Source organism: Leuciscus leuciscus (genome assembly GCF_965113295.1).
Source record: "Leuciscus leuciscus genome assembly, chromosome: 10".
NCBI lineage: Eukaryota > Metazoa > Chordata > Actinopteri > Cypriniformes > Leuciscidae > Leuciscus > Leuciscus leuciscus.
This window is the reverse complement of record NC_138734.1, coordinates 3,402,839-3,424,741: the sequence shown is the minus strand read 5'-3', so window position 1 is coordinate 3,424,741 and position 21,903 is coordinate 3,402,839. Positions and strand designations below refer to the sequence as shown.

The window sequence follows — 21,903 nt, the reverse complement described above, 5'->3', positions numbered from 1 at the left end:
CGCACAAAACATCTTCTCGCCCCTTCCCGATATTCCCACGAAACCTCTGTACCATCCAACATCCCCTCAACGGGAAGTATCAAAACTGGTACCCATTTCATAGAGTCTGGCAGCCTGGAAATTTCTGCCAGGCATTTCTGCGTGGGTGCTAAGCACAGTGGAAATAGGATACAGAATCCAATTTATTTGCCATCCTCCGCGTTTCAACGACGTGGTCTCCACTTCCATGAAGCCAGAGCTGGCGCATGTACTGTCACAAGAGCAACAATCTCTTCTGGTCAGAGAAGCCATAGAACATGTTCCTCTTCCAGAGGGAGAGAGAGTCAGGCTAATACAGCAGATACTTCCTGGTTCCCAAAAAGGATGGGGGGCTGCGTCCAATCTTAGATCTTCGAGGCTTAAACCGTACAGTCAAAGCGCTCAAGTTCAAGATGTTAACTGTCAAGACGATCGTGTCGCAAATTCAACATCACGATTGGTTCGTCACGATACTTTCATATAGAAATATTGCCACAGCACTGGAAATTCCTGAGGTTCGCTTTCAGGGGCGAAGTGTTCCAATTTCGGGTTCTTCCGTTCGGCCTAGCCTTGTCACCCCGCACATACACATACTCCATTGCGACTTCAGGGCATTCGCATTTAGAATTACATAGACGACTGGCTAATACTAGCACAATCACAAGAGCTGGCACTTCAACACAGAAATATCGTGTTACCTCATCTAGTTTCTCTGGGGTTGAGAACGCCAAGAAAAACGTTCTCTCTCCTGCCCAGAGAACGACTTACTTGGGGATTGTATGGAATTCGATCATGATGCTGGCACAACTGTCTCCTGCTCGAATCAAGACCATTCAGCATACCCTGAGCAAAGTCAGGCTAGGCCAAGATTGCACTGTTCGTCAGTATCAGAGAATGTTAGGTCTCATGGCTTCAGCATCCACGGTGATCCCTTTGGGCCTGTTGCACATGAGATCGTCCCAGATGTGGCTCAAAGCCAGGGGATTTCATCCAAGGGCCAATCCCCGAAGGCAAATAAGGGTTACGCACCGGTGGCTTCGTACCCTCTCTATGTGGCTCAGACCCTGGTTCCTCGCCTTGGGTCCCACTCTAGGGGCGCCTTGTCGTCGCAGATTGCTAATGACAGACACCTTCCAATTGGCCTGGGGAGCGGTCTTAAGTGGTCGTCCAGCCCAAGGGGAATGGGAGGGTCATCAGCTCGATTGGCACATCAACTGCCCCGAGTTGATGGCTGAATTTCTGGCCCTGAAATACTTCCTCCATCAGTTGAGAGGCTGTCATGTCCAAGTGCAAGTGGACAACACAGCAGCAGTCTTTTACATACTGTAAATCACCAGGGAGGTCTGCGTTCGCGCAACCTGAACAAGATAGCGAGGCAGATCTTTCTCTGGGCTCAGGACAAGTTCCCGTCATTCAGAGCATTCCTGGACACCTGAATGTGTGAGCAGATTTACTGTCCAGACAGAAACTACCGACCGGAGAGTGGAAACTCCACCCCGAGGTAGTGAAACAGATCTGGTCAAGATTTTACGATGCAGAGGTGGACCTCTTTGCCTCGCAACAGACAGCACAATGTCCCCTCTACTTCTATCTGATTCACCCAGCCACCCGGGGTATGGACGCAATGGTGCACACATGGCCCAAAATGAGCCTGTAAGTGTTTCCTCCAGTTTCTCTGCTCCCGGGAGTTCTAGCCAGAGTTCACCAACAGGGGCCTTGCCTCTTACTGATAGCGTTGCATTGGCTGAACAAAGTATGGTTCTCGGAGATAATATCTCTCCTCGACGGCTTGCCCTGGGCGATACCGGAGAGGAGGGACCTTCTGTCTCAAGCGCAGGGGATGATATTTCATCCACGGCCCGACCTGTGGAACCTTCATGTTTGGTCCCTGATACCAACTGAGGGACACTGGGCTTTTACCTGAAGTTATTGAGACCATTCTAAGCACTCTTGCATCCTGTATACATACATTATATATATATATATATATATATATATATATATATATATATATATATATACTGAATATGCATACAAGACAAGTCAGAAAGTCAACTTTATTTCTAAAGCGATGTGTGTGTGTGTGTGTGTATATGTATGAATGTGTGTGTATCAGTGATGCGCGGGTTGATCCGAAATGAGCGGGTGCCTGCGGTCACCCGCGGTTACCCGCGGTTACGAGTCATCCAAAAATATTTTTAATGATATTCGGGTCGCGGTCGGTCGGGTCGTTTGAAATAAAGATGCCAATTAAACCTTTGTAATTTATATAGTAGTATAGAGAGCATAAGCGGAGTGGAGCGGTGAGAATCTTCGCTCATCGCTCACGGAACTGTCTACCCCTCCGCTCAAAGCTACATCAGGCCGCTCCGCTCATTATCGCTCGATCAGCGCTCAACGCAGTTTGATCCGCGCTCCACTCAAATCGCCCCCCGCTCGCTCCAAAAAGGGGAAAAAAAATCTACATGTAGCCTATATCACTGTAGCTTAGACCACAGCCTTACCTCCTAAAGAACTAATGAGCAACAACAACATTTTTCAAATAGAAATGTTTTATTTCAAATGACAAATTAGGCCTATGTAAGAAGGAATATAGCCTACACAAAGTCCTGTAAAATTAAACGAATAAATGGGCCTAATAATATGAATAACAATTATATAAACAAAAATATAGCCTACATAAAAATTTTAAAAGTAAATTTACTATTAGGCCAGAATTTTGATAAGTTAACTTTTGTGCAACGCGCACGATTAAAATTTAAATGGGCTTATATCCATTGTACACACAAACTGCTGTAAAATAAAACGAATAAATGGGCCTAATAATATAAATAAAATTTATATAAACAAAAATATAAAATAAATATACATAAACGTTTTAAAAGTAGGCCTAGGCTAAATTAACTATTAGGACAACATTCTTATAACTGAACTTGTGCGCAGCGCGCAGGATTAAAATTTAAATGGGCTTGTATCAATTGTTTGCATTGTATTTAATTTAGGCTACACTTTAAGTTACCGTATTCAATTTGCTAACCTTTTGCTTTCTTCCCAGCGTGTTCACATATCACACTGCATGTTTTCGAGAGATGTGTCTTTTTAGATTCCAAAATTAATCTTTAGGCCTACTGACTGAAACGATGTCGTTTTCTTCTACCACATAATAGTTCGTTTTACACCTGTATGACTTCTTATTTTCCTTTTTGAAGTAGCCTACTTTTTGAACTCCATTATTGAGCCGAGTTTTGACTGAAAATAGAATCCATCTTGCAGTCATCAACAGTAGACTGAGTCAGGCTTGACTGAGCATGCTTCAGAATCTTGGTGTGCGCGGAGCGAAATTGAAGCGGGAAATAGGGCGACGCTCCATCCTTTTAAAAATGCCGCTCTGCGTTCTGTCCAAGATCCGCCCGCTTGCTCCCGGAGTCCCGCTCCACTCCGCTCACATGCAATTTTCTATGAAAAACATAGGCCTACACTTTATTGGCTGAATAACTGGCGCGAAGATGACGCACGAGCTCAGTCTGCAGGTAGAGATGGAGGCGGCAAGAGAAAAGGTGAAGACTGGGGAGTGGAAGCTCCGCAAATACACAAACAGAAAGAGCAAATTAAGTTGCCGAAATAATGAAAGATAATGACCAAAGTGCTGGCTTTGTCATGTGTATTTCTTGCTATGCATTTACTAGCCTACTTTTAAAAAATGCGGGTCAGGAAGCGGGTCGGGTACAATATTTTCTTTCTTTTTTTTTGCGGTCCGAGTTGCGGGCGGGTTAGTTGAAAACGTCGGTCGGGTCCGGGTTGTTTATACATTGACCCGCGCATCACTGGTGTGTATATATTTATATATATATATAGATAGATAGATAGATATATACGTATACGTATAAATACATAATATATTTACACTATAACCAGAAATAATTTCTTTCTCAAAACACTGAGTTTTGGTTTCTAAGTGATCAATCTATGTATAAGTGTACGATAGGTAATCGGGAAATGAATGTGGCATTTACAGTTTTTCTGAATTGCTAAAATGCTAAACCCCATTCTCTGAACCAATTTCTCAATAGCCTAAACAAATTTGTTGAATAAATCACTCTTTCTGTAAAACATTAAACAAGTTCAGGAAGTTAAAACACTGTTTGCAAATCTCACAAACTTCAAAACTCTGAACACATTCTCACTCACTAAAACACATTTCGCACCGTGATGCACTTATGTATCAAAACACAGGCAGGCAAAAGTTAAACAACTACAACACAGTTGTCATCATTTACACACAACGACTCAAAATTGTTCACACTTATTTCTAATGATGTTACCAAACCAACTGTACATAATAGTCAGTTCAGAGTGCCAAAACTGACTCAAAATGTGGCATTGAATGTTGAAACCAATAATGGATGGAAACAATATAAGATGGAGAGAAGAAAGTGTATGTGTAAGAGGTGGTGGACAAGGAGGAAGAGGACGAGGTGTGGAGAATGTTGTCAAGGCTGGATCTGCTTTAGTGTTTTTCCCTTTGCCTGCAGAGATGACATTGTCTGTGATGTGGACAAACTCAGTCTGAACCTAACATGAAGACATGATGCTTAAGCAGAATAAAATCTCTCTCACTGACCTTGATTTTGCAGTTGCACAACTCTTCTGAGTGTACTTTACTGTAACATGCTTTTCATTTAGATTTTTTTTACTTTTGCAGTTGGGTCACGTCACTGTATTTTCACCGTTGTTGAGATTCATATCCTGATTCTTGATGTCTGTGTGTGTCTGTAAGATACAGTAGTTCAAACCTTTATTGTGCACAATGTTTTTTAAATACTTTAGATTATCACAAGAATGATGAATCATAGGGCTACTACAATCAATAATGTAAAACTAATGACCCATATAATCAAAGTTAAGACTCTATATGAGCTCAGTGAATCAGGTTACTACATGGTGATCATGTCATCATCATCAACACATAACCAACATTACCTGATTAATTTTCTCTCTGATTTTCTTGCCATAACCAACGTGTCTTATAAACACAGAGTTACAGCAGCCAGAGAAAAACTAATGTTAAAAAGTCAAGGGTCAGAAGCTCAACTAAAGTAAACACTGCAAATGAAGCAATAAATCATCAACATCTAAACCTCTGTTAATTCTCAAACAGAACTGTAGACGTCTGACAGAAATAAAGTCAGTCTGGTTAGTAATAAGTGAAGCTGGTAACGCTGTTTGTGGAGTTGTTTAATCCTCTAGAGATGTAATGTTTTTTATCTTCAGTTGATCTAAGGCTGTGGCTGAAGTCAGTTGTAGGTCTTGTGTTTCTGCTCGTCACTTCTCTTTTTACTGTTCTTGTTGTTTCTCTAAATTGACATTCCCAGAATTCCCTGCGTGACACCACATTTGATGTTATTTCATTTAAACAGTTATGTTTCTTCTTAGTTTTTGTTATATACTACCTGTACATCATACAGTGTATTGTTTAATGAATGTTTATGGCATTATTTGGAGTCGTGTGTGTCACCATGATGGTGTTTTGTATTTGTGTGTATGACACTGTGCACCTTCATTATATTAATATGTGCCTCAACTTGTGGAAAACTAATGGTGTTGAACTTTGATCATCATGTGGTTTACTTTTTATATCACCTGTATAATATAATGGTGGTTATCAGTACATTACAAAGGTATAAAGCAGATTTTAATACTTTAATGAAATTAAATGATGTCGTTTATCGGTTAATGAAATATAAGGCTTGTCCCGTAAAAACTAAAAGGTTACTAGTGTATTTTTTTATGGTTAAGTACTGGGAACCACAGCTGATGTTTTTTCACCGCACATTTAAGTCCTGCTGATGTTTATTTATAAAAATGTTGCCGTAAATTTAAGCCCAGAGTAAGGTTACTACCACATTTTTTTACGGTAAAATACTGGCAACCAAGCTGACGTTTTTTTACCATAAATTTCACCGTTTTTTTTTTTTTTACACTGTGTTTTTTTTTTGGGCCCGTAAATTTAAGTCCCGTAAAACATAAAAGTTGCCAACCACAGTTGCCGTTTTTTTACCGTAAATTTCACTGTTTTTTTTTAATAGTGTACTAAAACATACTAAGTTACTAATGATTTGCATAACTGTACAACAATTTTGTTTATTTCCCCCAAATAAATGATTATGTGTTCCCTTTTGTCACTATCAAAACAATGATGGCATGTTTCAGGCTTGACTATTTTGGTAGTGACATTTTAAGATACTTTTGAGCCTAGTTTAAAGATGATAACCAGCACATGGTTCTCTAGCACAGTTCTGAACAGAACACACATAAAAACTAAATTTTATGGAATTACACCCAAAAAAGTTTGCATAATTGCAGAAAAAAAGTGTTTGGTAGTGACGTTCCTTAAAGTTACACATAGATTTTCAATCTTTTTAACACATTTCCCTCAAAATTATGGTACCTACCTATAATGAAAGAGAGGCTATGAGAGAGAGGCACGCAATAATATTTCTTGATCAAAAATGTAGGGCTGTGGTTAAAATCAGCCTCAGCCAATAGACTAAAACACACACTGTTTTGGTAGTGACATGAAAATGCGGGACACATTTTTTTTTACATACATTTTCATGATTTAAAAATAAAATATAACTTTACTTTTTAAAAGAAATCAAAAAGATATTTTTAAAAACAACAATGGAAAAAACTGAAAAAAATATATTTCAATATAATTTTCACAAGTTGAAATTTAGGGGTTAGGGTTCGGGACAGCCACCTCCCAATGAAAAGTACCCAATAAATGATGATTTTATATATATTAAGCTTACTAATATTTAAAATATTATTGTGGGATTCAATAGATAATAGAAGGATCTTAGTAAACATCTAAAATTTGAATACTTAAATGCTTTTTAAATGTGTTTTTTGGTTGTCGGAGATGGTTGTAGAATGGCTCATATACGTAAATATATATGTTAATTTCACTACAAACATCCGTTTTCAACAAACGGTATCATGTGCCATGATAATATATATTTATAAACAGAAATTCAAGGGGGTAAAAATTATTTCTCTCTTTCTCTAAACAGAGTTTTGATTTCTAAGTGATCAATTTATGTATAAGTGTTTTCACACGTGATCATTGGCTGTAGGTCATCAGTAAATTATTGTGGCATTTAAACGGCAGAACAAAAGCTGTTAGTTTTGATTGCGACATGCCTAATGTAGAGAACTGTGTTTAGAGTTTTGCAAAAAGTTTGTTTTACCATAGCAATCTGAGTTTAAAGGCAGGGTAGGCTAGCCTGACTACGTCAGACTTCGTACTTCCGCTCAATTTCAGTTCGATTCTGTAGTCTGAGATAGCGACCTATCTCTCAGTTTTCCTCCGGCCTGAAAACAGCCGGCCAATCAACGAACAGAGGGCGGGCTGAGAGCCGTGACGTATAGACGCTGATTGTACCGTGGATGTGTAGATTTACTTCACATAATCTGCAAAAGTCGTTCACAGCCATGTTCACTCCGGTATTTCACTCGATGGTTTTGTTTTTGCATCATACATGTGTTTACAGTGGAAGTTAGATGCCAGCGCATAACACACGTCATAACCAAACGTTATGTGATTGGCTTACGGGTAACCAATGATTTTAAACTTCAGACAAGCGCCCCCCCCGGCTTCGGAACGAATGAAATGATTGGCTGGGCGACTGTCACTCTCCCTCGCTACCATGGCTACCACCCCTGCTGCTACAGGAGCTGCCCACATGCGTGCACCCGAGGAGGGGAAGAGGCACGGAAGCTAGGAAGAATCACAATTATGGCAGAGAAAGAGCAGTCAAAATTCCCAGTACCTGCATATACAGTCAGCGAAGGCAAACAAGGCAAAAAAAGGAACTAGTAAGGTAGAAAGGTAGGCTACTTGTCTCCGGAGTGTAATGTTAGTCCTCATCAGAGCAAACAGTGCTTTCATCGTGGAAGCTCTTACATGCAAAACACTGTATATGTTATGAATCTTACATGAAATTCACCTTCATCACAGTGTAACTGATGGTAATGGGAAAACATGTATCAATGCAACCTGTTTTTAGCTTTGCCTTATGTTACTAGCTCGTTACCGAATCAAACTCAATTTATTTTAAACTTTACCAGTATCGATATGCTAGCTTGATAGTGAGTATTAACAGCCATGTTAGTTGTTTATATTCATAATGATAAAGTTAGGTATTTTATTACATGTGATTCTGACATGATGTCACTACATGCACTGCGCTCCTCTCCACTCGGCGCTGGCAAACGCGTCCTCCAGCTGAGCGGTCGGCATCGCGCGTTCATGTGTTTTGGGGGCGTGGCTTTGGAAGGAGCCCAGAAGGGATGGGGTGGGAGTGAATGGAAATAAGTAGCTGTGTTTATTGCAGCCCTGAGAGGACTAGAGACACTCGATTTTTATACTCTTTTTCAGAGTACTTACATTTTAATTATGTATTGGTATATAAAGACAGATTAAAGGTGGGGTATGTGATTTGCAAAACGGCCGGCAGATTTTGAAAATACACAACTCAAATGGTCCTACCTTCTTTCCTTTGACTCCACCCATTCAAAGAACATGGACATGGATGGGGGGAGGGGGGGATGGTACGACCGTTTGATTGACGCACTTACTGTCCAATGATTCTAGGTGGTCTTGGAAATGATTGGCAGGAGTTTTTCGAGTCCTGCCCGTTCCACAGATGATTAAATTGCTTAATTTTTATTTCAGTGCTTCTAACTCAGTGGCTGTAAGTGGGTTAGGAATAGGATTTTAAGTGATTTTGAAAAAATTGCCAAAAAAGAGAATTACATACCCCACCTTTAAACAAATTTTGGAAAAAGTTTTTTTAGAAAAATCCTGCCCACCCTGCCTTTAAAACACGTAACGACGTAAAAAAAAAAAAAAACCCTGTAAAATCGAATTGTTCATTGTTTGTTCAAGTTATTTAACAGTCCATTACAAGGGCGTTTGATTTTGAAATTGGTGGGGACGGGGACATCCCCAGAAGCTGAGCTGCATCTGTCATTGAAGGGATAGTTCACCCAAAAATGAAAATTCTGTCAGACTTGTTGCCTCAAGTTGTTTCAAACCTGTATGAATTTCTTTCTTCTTCTGAACACAAAAAAAGATATTCTGAAGAATGTCAGTTATCATCAAATGCTATATTATATATTATTATCATCAAAATATTGTTGAAGAACTGATAAGCATTCTTCAAAAATAAAAACACAGTTCATAATCATTTAAGATCTTCAGATATGACTTGCTGAAACGGTTTAATTTCACCAGAAACACCTGGCACGAGTTTTCAACAAACTGTCCTTGATCTGTTATGCAACATAAGCAACGACTCAACTATTTGTCAAAGACAAGCAAAAAAATAAAGAAAAGAAAAAAAAAGTTTGCTCCCTGTCCTCATCAAATCTTAATAAGCTAATGATCAACTGATTTGAACTATAATCTATTGTAAAATAAGTACTGAATAGCCTATAGGCCTTCTTTTATTTTCAGAAAAGCGATCATTATCCAAGCGATCATTATAGTATTTTCATATTTAAAAAAAAAAAGAAAAAAAAAAAAGGCAGTGCTTTACTGCTATACTGTGAACAACAGTCAGAGAATGTCAGTGAAAATGCTACCATTTACTCTGGTTTTATGGTCTCTGACTCTGAGAAACATAAGAAATATATAATGTTTCTTTTTAAGAATGTTATGTAGCAATAAGGTACTCGAGGCAGTGCTGTGAATAGCCTAAGTCACGGCTGAAGGGCGTTACGCGAAACGGAGTAGATTAACTTCTCATTTCCAAAACAACTTTTGAACACGAAATACGGCTCTTCTCATTTTTCACTACTTAGGAGCCAAAAGATAAATCTTAAGGAAATAATTGCCTACCGTTATCAGCACGCTGAAGTAAATTCAGCTCTCATCATCTCTGAAAGGCCCTGGCACAGAAATGGCACACTCCGGACTTGTGGACTTCCTCAGAGTCCACACTTTGGTGACGTCATGTAGTGTAGACCCATAGGGCTCTTGGCGCGAGTCCACGAGCCGCATTGAGAGGTATTTTTGGGACAGACTCGATCGTCACGCCGGAAATCACAATCTGGTTGTTGTTGGACAGGAGAAATCAAATTTTTGCGCTCCGACATCTTATCTCCATGTCAACTACAGCCTGCTTTTACAGTTCTATATTTTAATATTGTGTATGCCACCTGGGAATTAGACAATAGATACATCATGCTTATTTAAATGATGTATACAGTTGTTCATAATAATACATAATGTTCCATTTGAACTAAGATTACAGTTTAAACATATAATGAAAATGTGCATGAGTTTCAGAAGAATTTACAGGTTTCAATATTCATTCTATGTTCACATATGACTTAGTAAAGCCCTGACGTTCGGTTCTATTTATTTAATGAATCATAATGCGATCGTATTATACAACACGCTATTATTATGTTTGAGACATCAACCACTGGTCGATGACCATAATGTTTGCATAAACTGTAGGGAACAACTGGTAAAATGTACATCTAGGTCATAAAAAACGTAATATTTTCTTCTCGGCATGTTAACAATTGTCCGTGAGCGAAATCTCCCCCCATCCGCTGTCTGATTGGCCTTTCGCAAGGGTTCTTAGGTAGTTAAAGTGTGTGGAGCCTGCATCTTCGCGGAAGACCGCTTCAAGGGTACAAAGGGGGCGCTGCTGAGCACACTTCAGAGCGTTAAAATGCTGAATGGGACGGCCTACGGACTCGTAGACTCAGCGAGCACACTCAATTTAAGTCCACGAGATCGAAAGTCCACATGAAGTGCGCCATTTGGGACAGGGCCAAAGAATATACACTCACCTAAAGGATTATTAGGAACACCTGTTCAATTTCTCATTAATGCATTTATCTAATCAACCAATCACATGGCAGTTGCTTCAATGCATTTAGGGGTGTGGTACTGGTCAAGACAATCTCCTGAACTCCAAACTGAATGTCAGAATGGGAAAGAAAGGTGATTTAAGCAATTTTGAGCGTGGCATGGTTGTTGGTGCCAGACGGGCCGGTCTGAGTATTTCACAATCTGCTCAGTTACTGGGATTTTCACGCACAACCATTTCTAGGGTTTACAAAGAATGGTGTGAAAAGGGAAAAACATCCAGTATGCGGCAGTCCTGTGGGCGAAAATGCCTTGTTGATGCTTGAGGTCAGAGGAGAATGGGCCGACTGATTCAAGCTGATAGAAGAGCAACTTTGACTGAAATAACCACTCGTTACAACCGAGGTATGCAGCAAAGCATTTGTGAAGCCACAAGACGCACAACCTTGAGGCGGATGGGCTACAACAGCAGAAGACCCCACCGGGTACCACTCATCTCCACTACAAATAGGAAAAAGAGGCTACAATTTGCACGAGCTCACCAAAATTGGACAGTTGAAGACTGGAAAAATGTTGCCTGGTCTGATGAGTCTCGATTTCTGTTGAGACATTCAGATGGTAGAGTCAGAATTTGGCGTAAACCGAATGAGAACATGGATCCATCATGCCTTGTTACCACTGTGTAGGCTGGTGGTGGTGGTGTAATGGTGTGGGGGATGTTTTCTTGGCACACTTTAGGCCCCTTAGTGCCAATTGGGCATCGTTTAAATGCCACGGCCTACCTGAGCATTGTTTCTGACCATGTCCATCCCTTTATGACCACCATGTACCCATCCTCTGATGGCTACTTCCAGCAGGATAATGCACCATGTCACAAAGCTCGAATAATTTCAAATTGGTTTCTTGAACATGACAATGAGTTCACTGTACTAAAATGGCCCCCACAGTCACCAGATCTCAACCCAATATAGCATCTATGGGATGTGGTGGAACAGGAGCTTCGTGCCCTGGATGTGCATCCCACAAATCTCCATCAACTGCAAGATGCTATCCTATCAATATGGGCCAACATTTCTAAAGAATGCTTTCAGCACCTTGTTGAATCAATGCCACGTAGAATAAAAGCAGTTCTGAAGGCGAAAGGGGGTCAAACACAGTTATTAGTATGGTGTTCCTAATAATCCTTTAGGTGAGTGTATATATATATATATATATATATATATATATATATATATATATATAGTGTGTAAATATAAGGGCCATTCTACAGAATTGGTTCCAAGTCAGAGTTGGAAACGTCTTGAAAAAAAGGTGGCTGTTTCCACAAATTTTGTATGTATGCAAACTGTATAATTTCCAGGGTACACATTTTTAGTAATTGTGCAGTTAATTCAGGGTTTCTCAAACTCAGTCCTGGAGGGACTGCACAGTCCTGCACAGTTTAGCTCCAACCCTGATCAAACACACCGTAAAAAAGTTTTAACTGTAAAAAAGCGTAAAAAAGTGATGGAAAAGACATGTTAATTGCTTAACAGTATGTACCCTTACTCGCCATAGTGAAAAACTGTAATAGCTCTCACGGGGCATTTCATGTTATTTTACAGTAAAATTTCTGTTAAATTTACGGATAAATCACTGTTAAACTTACCGTTGCATTTACCGTACCTTACCGTAAAAATACAGTAGCAATTTTTATGTTTTCCATCATTGAACAAAAATGTATGGTAAAAAACTGGCAGCTGTGGTTGCCTGTAATTTAAAAATATTGTATCACAAGCCAATTTGTCATAAACGTTATTATTGGGAATTACCAGAGGTTTAGACATTGATGTTTTATTGAAATTAATAAATGTTTGTAGTCACCATTATGGAGATCAGTGTTTGCTGTAGTTGGGCTCTTGACCCTTGACTTTCTAACTTTAAATTTTGTCTGACTGCTTTAACTGTGTGTTTATAAAACACATTCATGATGGCATGAAAATCAGAGAGAAAATGTCATCAGGTGTTGTTGGCTATTTATTGATGATGACATAATCGTCATGTAGTGGCCTGATTCACTGATGCCATTAAGAGTCTTATCTTTCATTGTGTGAGGAAAGTTTAGTACTAATATATTTCACGTTTTTGAGTATAATACCTCTGGGACACCACTGCATCAGGCCAGCAGTGACAAACAGATCATAAAAAAAAAAAAAAAAAAAAAAAAAAAAACATGGTGTAAAAAAAGGTTTTGAACTTCTGTATGATTTAGACCAACACAGACATCACGAATCAGCGTATGAATCTCAACAACAGTGACAATCAACAAAATAATCAGATAAAACTCTGAACATCACAAAACAAGCTACTAAAAAAGTTGCAACAAATACAACAGCAAAAATAAAAGCAGAAAATAATAATAAGAGAAAATACTAAGGCAATTCAGCATAATTTATTCACGCTGCAATGCATGCAGGGAGATATTAATGAGTTTTGATTGATGGTTCCCATCATGCACTGCACTATTATCATCACCGCTGTTGAGATTCATATGCTGATTCTTGATGTCTGTGTGTGTCTGTAAGATACAGTAGTTCAAACCTTTATTGAGCCCAATGTTTTTTAAATACTTTAGATTATCACAACAATGATGGATCACATGCTGTAGAATCATAGGGCTACTACAATCAATAATGTAAAATTAATGACCCATATAATCAAACTGTGTGTGTGTGTGTGTGTGTGTGTGTGTGTATATATATGTATATATCAGTGGCGGCTACTGGTCTGTCAAAGAGGGGAAGCTCTTTTTCGGCCTATATCATAAAATTGTCCATTTATTTACAGCTTTTATTTAAAGTAAATTCTGCCCTACGTTCCTTTTCAAGAAAATGAAAAGCCAGCTAACTTTGTACAGGAGAGCTGAAAAGACCTGTTATTTTCCGCTATATTTTGCACTAAATCAATCTTAGGGGTTGATCTGCCCTGCTGTTTAATTCTAAGTTTTTCCTTGTAAGGACCACTTTCAAATGGCTTCGCCAAAATCAGGTCGACAATATTAGCACTGTCTGCCATCGTGTGCAGTTTCACCCCTACGACGCTAGCCTACAGCCTACTATATGAATGAATGAATGAAAGAATGAACGATAAAAAAAATCAAATAAAAAATAAACTCTGTAAAACTGAAACAAGGAATGTGGTGTTTAATTGTGTGAAATGTATGATGAAAATTGGCTAGCAATTTCACCAAGCAAATATCAAGAAAAAGGTTGCAGCAGTTTGTATTTCGACTGTACTTGAGAAATCCGCGATGGGACTGACTGAGCGCGAATAGCTTCAGCGATTTCTTATTGTACAAAATCGCTGTCAAAAGCAGATGCAGCCTTTTGACAGACCCTCCAATCATCACGCAGAAGCCTGGAGTCCAGTCCAGCCCACTCCTCATTCACCCCCAGAGGAGCTGAGCTTCCATGAGCACCACTGATCACCATCATGGTGACTTCAAATATGAAGCAATAAATCATCAACATCTAAACCTCTGTTAATTCTCAAACAGAACTGTAGACGTCTGACAGAAATAAAGTCAGTCTGGTTAGTAATAAGTGAAGCTGGTAACGCTGTTTGTGGAGTTGTTTAATCCTCTAGAGATGTAATGTTTTTTATCTTCAGTTGATCTAAGGCTGTGGCTGAAGTCAGTTGTAGTTCTTGTGTTTCTGCTCGTCACTTCTCTTTTTACTCTTTTCTTGTTGTTTCTCTAAATTGACATTCCCAGAATTCCCTGCGTGACTCTTCACATTTGATGTTATTTCATTTAAACAGTTATGTTTCTTCTTAGTTTTTGTTATATATTACCTGTACATCATATATTGTTTAATGAATGTTTATGGCATTATTTGGAGTCGTGTGTGTCACCATGATGGTGTTTTGTATTTGTGTGTATGACACTGTGCACCTTCATTATATTAATATGTGTCTCAGCTTGTGAAAAACTAATGGTGGTGAACTTTGATCATCATGTGGTTTACTTTTATAATATAATGGTGGATTTCCACCTTAATTTCCAAGTCTGCTGGAAAGCTATGCAGTCCAGCAGTGCTGTTGCAACCAGCAACACTACACCTACGTACCCTCCTGACCACTGTACTAAATACAAATAAATCTACGCTAACTTGAATCTATCCTAACTGATGCAATACTATGCGTGGTAGCTCGTACCAAGGGGCGTGGTGATGAGCTGGAACCTGCTTACGTCACGGAGAAACACTTACGTCATGCAGTACCGCAAACATCCAATAAGACAATTCAACTGCAGTAGCCACCGTTCAATCTGAAGAGGGCAGCACTCAGACGTTTTTCCACCATATATTGTAGAATTAAAGGGATACTTCAGCATTTAGAATTAAGATTTGTATCAGTAGAAAACCTGTGGTATTTTCGAATTACCGTGCTTCCCTCCCTCATATCCCCCTGAGATGAGAGATTTATGTATTTTTTGTCTGGAAAAAATCCTCCGATGACGCAAAAAATGTCATTTTGCGTCATCAGAGGATTTTTTGGCCAGAGGCTAGAAACTACAGCCAGTAGAAGGAGCTGTTCCGCATGTCTTCAACCAGCCCATAGAGGGTGGGATCTCACTCACAGAATGTACACATAGTGTCGGCCATCTTTTTTTGGAAGGTAAGCCAACAGGCTCTTGCTCTGTGGAGAAAGCTGAGTAATAAGGGTTACCATCCTCTTTTTCCCGGACATGTCCGGCCGTCGAGATCGTCCAAAATGTCCGGGATTCAGTATCTGCTTTCTACAGTCGCCATTCATTGTTTACATGAACACCTTTTGTTTCAATCTAACTGAATTCATTCCGATTGAAGAATCTGAATGTAATGTTTACATAAATGCTAAACAAGTGATCGGTTGATGTGCGTTATTATAGCATTGCTAAGAAAATTCCCGCTCCTCCGTGGACCGTGAGAGATAGCCCACGAGACCGGTGCGTCTCACAGTGCTGCTCATCAGTAATCACGCCACCGGCCTCAAAATAATGGTACGTACCTATAATGAAAGATATGCTATGAGAGAGAGGCACACAATAATATTTCTTGATAAAAAATGTAGGGGTGTGGTTAAAATCAGTATGTGGTTTTACATACATTTTCATACTTTTTAAAAGAAATCCAAAAGATAATTTTAAAAACAACAATGAAAAAAATAAATAAAATAATAATATTTCAATATAATTTTCACAAGTTGAAATTTAGGGGTTAGGGTTCGGGACAGCCACCTCCCAATGAAAAGTACCCAATAAAGATTTATTTTATATATATTAAGCTTACTAATATTTTAAATATTATTGTGGGATTCAATATATAATAGAAGGATCTTAGTAAACATCTCAAATTTGAATACTTAAATGCTTTTTAAATGTGTTTTTTGGTTGTCGGACAGCAGTTTGCACCAATTCTGTAGAATGGCTCATATACATTAGACTGACGTCGTCAAACTCAGATTCTAGTTAGAATAGGCTTGTTTCAGATGCGCCTTGCCTCGTCTGGCCTGAAATGTATGCGAGAGTAGGCGGCTGCAGTGAGAGGAGTGAAAAAAGTGCAGGCAAGCCGGACAGTTCTCTCTTCTCGCAGTGGATCTGACACCTGCGAGATCAAAGATGGATATCGCGGGATTCACGCTCGTGCACAGTGTTGCTAAAAAAACTGGATGTAATTAAGTTCTGTTGCTTTTATATGAAAAAATATATAATGAACAAGACACCCAAAGTACTTATTTAATTCCATTCCAAATACGTTTATCAATCATTTTTTCTTTAATACAGACATATGTGTTTTCTTTTTAAATAAAAATGACAATGCTTAACCCATAGAAATCGCACTCAGATAGTTTGGGTTTGGGAATATTCACACATAACGTATACACATAAAATATGATATCAGAGTTTTAAAATCAATTTTTTTAAAAGAGAACAATACATCAAGGTTGTTTAAGCCAATGAGCATTAAGCTGTGTCGTTTCCCATCGTGCTTTTGATTAGCACAGTCAGTGGAGAGCAACTGCACTCGACTGCAGAATCCGACACGTCCGCCTTGCGCTCGCGAGAGTTTTTTGACATACGTCAGCATGACATTAGAGCAAGGCGGACCGCACTCGGACACATTTCTAACCGGCATGCATCTCGCGCTGATCACCGGTGATCGGTTCTGCGCAGATTTTGGTCATCTCAAAACAAGCCTAATGCCTCCTGCACTCAATTGGATAGACCTACAACCAGCACAACTTGTTCTCCTCGGACAGCACGCCAAATATGCATATATTCTATCTGACTTATTTGTAAGTGTGAACTCGTGAAATCTCAATTCTCCAGCGGCAGCCATCTTTGTTGTAAACGAATTCAACCCAAGCGCTCTTTGGTGACGTGGATGATTACGTTACTGTTGATCATCTGTCCATCATCGTTTAAAGCCCGCCCTGACAATTTGATTGGTCCGATCAGCTTTTGTTCGGGCATAATAGCTCCACAACGGATCAAATTCCCGACCTAAAATTTGTGTGGGCGGGGCTAAATTCGGCTGGCATCCAGACTACATAAATATGTTAATTTCACTACAAACATCCGTTTTAAACAAACGGTTTCATGTGCGATCAACTCACTCATCCATTTGCGTAGAGATGTAATATTAATCAGTCATTTAAAAATATATATATTTGTATACTGGGTGGACCGGCCCACATTGGCCAGCGGCGAAAAGTCCCGGTGCTCCAGATGGCCAGTCCGCCCCTGCCTGTTGGACATGGCACACAACACTATTGTTAAGTGTCACTTGTGCCTTTGTTCTGAGCCATGTTTTCAGTCTCCTAAGAGCACTGACACTTCTTTCAGCCTCAGCTGATGAGACTGGGATAACAAGGGTTTCAACTTCATCAAACAGTCCTCTCATTTCAACAAGACCAAGCAATGTTGTGTTTTTATGTTTTATGGGGACTTTTTACATACATAATGATTTTTATACTGTACAAACTGTATATTATATCCCCCTACACTAACCCTGCCTATCACAGAAAACTTTCGGCATTTTTACATTTTCAGCTGTTTTACAAATAATAATAAAAAAATCCCCACAAGGACAAGTAGGCTATTTCGGATATTGCCATCCTTGTGGTGCATAGGGACATTTTGTCCCTGGGCGTTTCTTCAACTAGGGGCACTTTTAGTCTTGTGAAGTTGAACATAACGTAACACAGTCTCATAAGTTTAAATAATTTGTCTAGTTTTAAGGTCTGTAAGAGGACAAACTTAGATTACAAGAGAAATTGTTCATATTTTAAATTTTTTTCCGACCTGCAATGAACAAATGTCATTTCCACCACATCTCAATATACAGCTGTTATTTAAAAATAGAATAATTATGCCACTCAAGAATTGTCTAAGATAATTTTTTGTAACTAGTTTTATCAGTTTTTCCACAATTTACAATGATTATACATTTGTCAATGAGATAAATGAACTGCCCTAAGGACCAAATGCTGAACTGTACACCTGTCACACTCTGAAATGTAATATTGGTTTGGGCAAGAGCTTATTAGAAAATAAATAACTTGAATTTTTATATTAAGTAGAGCATGATCTCGTAAATTGTGGATACCTTTTTAATGTGTGATGAGAACTTTTTAAATATTTAAAATAAAATGTGTGTGGTGCTGGAAATGACAGGGTGGTGGTGGAAATGACAATGAATTAACGTTAATATAGAGAAACAGTAGATATATTTATTAGAAAAACTCTTAAACTCATCACACTCAGTAAACTCAATTCACAAAGTCATTAAACATAACCACACCTGTTTTTAGTGTAGAGCCGAGTTTGATGTTTACAACTGATTTGTCTCACAGATGAACGGTTACAGTGCATACTGTAAATAACTGACACAACTGATGGCAAGGCAAAAATATAAGCAATAAATGATGCAACAAAATTGAATTTTCATTTATCTAAATAAAAATCAATTAATATAAAAGTATAATTTAGAAATAAAAATAATATTATAATATAAATATAAAAAGTATTGTAATTTATTATAATATTATAATATAAAAAGTATTACACAAATCTACTCTTGCAATCCATATCAATTGTCCTTTGTAACCATAAATGTCATTTCCACCACAGAGGGCAGTGTGGTGGAAATGACATTTCTGTAGTTTTTTGTGAAAAAAATGGAAGATAGCTTCACTGATTAGCTTTGAATTAATACTTAGCATTTCATGTATGCAAAATACTCTTATTTAACTTAAAATGTTTAACTTTTTAAAAACACCCATGAAGGTACAGCATGTTTGGAAATGACGTAGAATAAATATATTAACTGATCAAGCAATATTTACCTTGATTTTTCTTATTTTGTTCTTGATGAAAATCCATGTCCAACATGTGCTCTGATGTCTCTGAACATTTCCATAGAAACCACCGAAACAATCTTTCACACAAACTTTTTAAAGGGACATTACAGTGTTGTGGTGGAAATGACACCAATACTGTGCGACAGCTATATTTTGTATAAAAAGTAATATTGATGGTGGTCTCACATTAAATACTATAATGTATTTTAATTATTTTACTAGTGCTTAATTTAGGTATATTAATAGTTACCAGATAAGTCATATTTTTAAACTGTATTTTCATTGTTGAAGTTAAAAAGCCTGGGTGTGCGACAAGGAGAAAACAGTGATTTTGACACCTATTAGGAGGTTGAAAAGTATGAAAAAATATAATAGAAAGGTAGTAAAAAGTTTTTAAGGAGGTTTTATTGTTAGTTTGAAAAAGAAAGAGGAATTTGTCCAAAATTATATGTATTTTTAAAAATATGACATAAGTAGGCCTACATAAAAGTGTCCATAGTCTAAGAATCACAGTCTTACACACACACTTAAACATACACAATCTCTCTCTCTCTCTCTCTCTCTCTCTCTCTCTCTCTCTCTCTCTCTCTGAAACTAACGATTGTTTGCCACTTGTCCCGCGATTGTAATACAATAGTAAAAACTGATTTTTTTTTTTTTTTTTTTTTTTTGTTGCACAGAACTGTTGATTTCTCCCTAGCTTCCCGCATCTAGGTTTCCTTCGGAGGAGCATTGCCGGTTCACACAAGAGCCTCTCACAAGTTAGAAAGAAAAAACAAAGCCAATCAGTTTAGCGATGTGTGTTAGCAGGCGGGACTCAGAGATATTAACCGTTTATTTACTATGAATTGCGCTCTTGTAAGAGATTTTAATCTAAATAAGATGTTTCCTGAATAAATAAAATAGGCTAAGCCTAATACATAAAAATCACAAGACACAACCGGATAACAGTGGTATATAAATATATTTTAAGTTTTGATCGAACTTATTGCTTGGGACATATCAGTGCTGTCACTTGAGGGACACATATCCATAGCGTCCCTAAATTAGTCTAAATGTTGAAAATACTGACTAATAAATGCGGTCGAATGATTGTTAGTTCATGTTAACTAATGCTAACAAATGAAAGCTTATTGTAAAACCTAAGCCATTTCAGTGTAGCAAGTTCAAATTTCTGCATTAAATATACAAGTTAAAAATAAAATTAAAAATAAAACAGGGCACGGATACAGCAGATGATTCTTACAGTATAGCTATAATTATTACACTTTTACAATGTCAAATTATGTAGGCCTACTAAGCATTTTGTTTAGCCTACTTCTTTTACTATCAGATATTTACATTTAATACCATTGCACTACAAGAAAATGGCAATGAAAAAGGGAAAATGCCAGAAAAAAACAAATTAGCCTAACTCATCAAAATATTATTGATAAGCATTCTTCCAAAATAAAAACACAGTTCATAATAATTTAAGATCTTCAGATATGACTTGCTGAAACGGTTTAATTTCACCACAAACGCCTGGCACGAGTTTTCAACGAACTGTCTTTGCTCTGACATGTTGTGCAACATGAGCAACGACTCAACTATTTGTCAATGACAAGCAAAAAATAAAAATAAATTAAAAAAAGTTTGCTTGCTGTCCTCATCAAACCTAAACAAGCTAATGATCAACTGATTTAACCAATAATTTATTGTAAAATAAGTACTGAATAGCCTATAGGCCTTGCTTAACTTGCTATACTGTGACCAACAGTCAGAGAATGTCAGTGAAAATGCTACCATTTACTCTGGTTTTATGGTCTCTGACTCTGAGAAACATAAGAAATATATAATGTTTCTTTTTAAGAATGTTATGTAGCAATAAGGTACTCGAGGCAGTGCTGTGAATAGCCTAAGTCACGGCTGAAGGGCGTTACGCGAAACGGAGTAGATTAACTTCTCATTTCCAAAACAACTTTTGAACACGAAATACGTCTCTTCTCATTTTTCACTACTTATGAGCCACAAGATAAATATTAAGAAAATAACTTCCTACCGTTATCAGCACGCTGAAGTAGATTCAGCTCTCATCGTCTCTGAAAGATTACGCACCGTTAGTTCAGCGTCAGATGTTTTTACTTTCACTTTCTAGTCAGGGATTAGCAGTAGGCTATTTATGATAAATGGTTTCAAATACGTATTTCAAATATAAAATACGATTTTGTAATTTGTATTTGATAGGGATGATGAAAATTACTTAATATTTTGTATCAAAATACATTAGTGTTTTGTATTTTTATATTTTTTAAATACTGTAAAATACATTGTAAGAAGTCTACATGATGACATAATAAAAATGCGGCCTCTGATTGGTGATCAGAACAGAAAATATATTCATATGGAAGAATGTGGTCAAGGTAAGACACGTGCAGACTGACAGCTTTCCATCATTATTTATTTATTTATTTTTTGCATAAATTGCTATAATTTTTTACAGTTCATGTTAAGTTTTGGTGTTCGTTTTAGTAGCCTAGGCTATTTGCATAGGCCATAATATTCTTGAAAACTTATACCGAGCAGTAGCCCCACAATTAACATTAGCTTGCTACTTTCAGCCAATGTTAAGTTCG

At 37.9% G+C, this 21,903-nt stretch overlaps 1 protein-coding gene and 1 long non-coding RNA gene across 4 annotated transcripts in view; both read right to left on the bottom strand.

The window, feature by feature from the left end:
- LOC309507797 (uncharacterized protein) overlaps positions 1 to 21,419 on the bottom strand; it is a 28,529-nt gene extending 7,110 nt beyond the window's left edge. Inside the window, exon 1 of one of the 3 annotated variants that reach the window (XM_082182214.1) lies at positions 21,330 to 21,419. The gene's annotated coding sequence lies outside the window, so the exon portion shown is untranslated. Of the gene's footprint in view, positions 1 to 4,639; positions 4,771 to 9,922; positions 10,043 to 21,329 lie in introns of those variants that run through there. The other 2 variants (XM_082182215.1, XM_082182216.1) reach the window with 2 other exon arrangements.
- The window catches only part of LOC309507871, a 55,252-nt gene that overhangs the window by 7,864 nt on the left and 25,485 nt on the right, over positions 1 to 21,903 (bottom strand). The gene's annotated exons all lie outside the window — the stretch shown is intronic.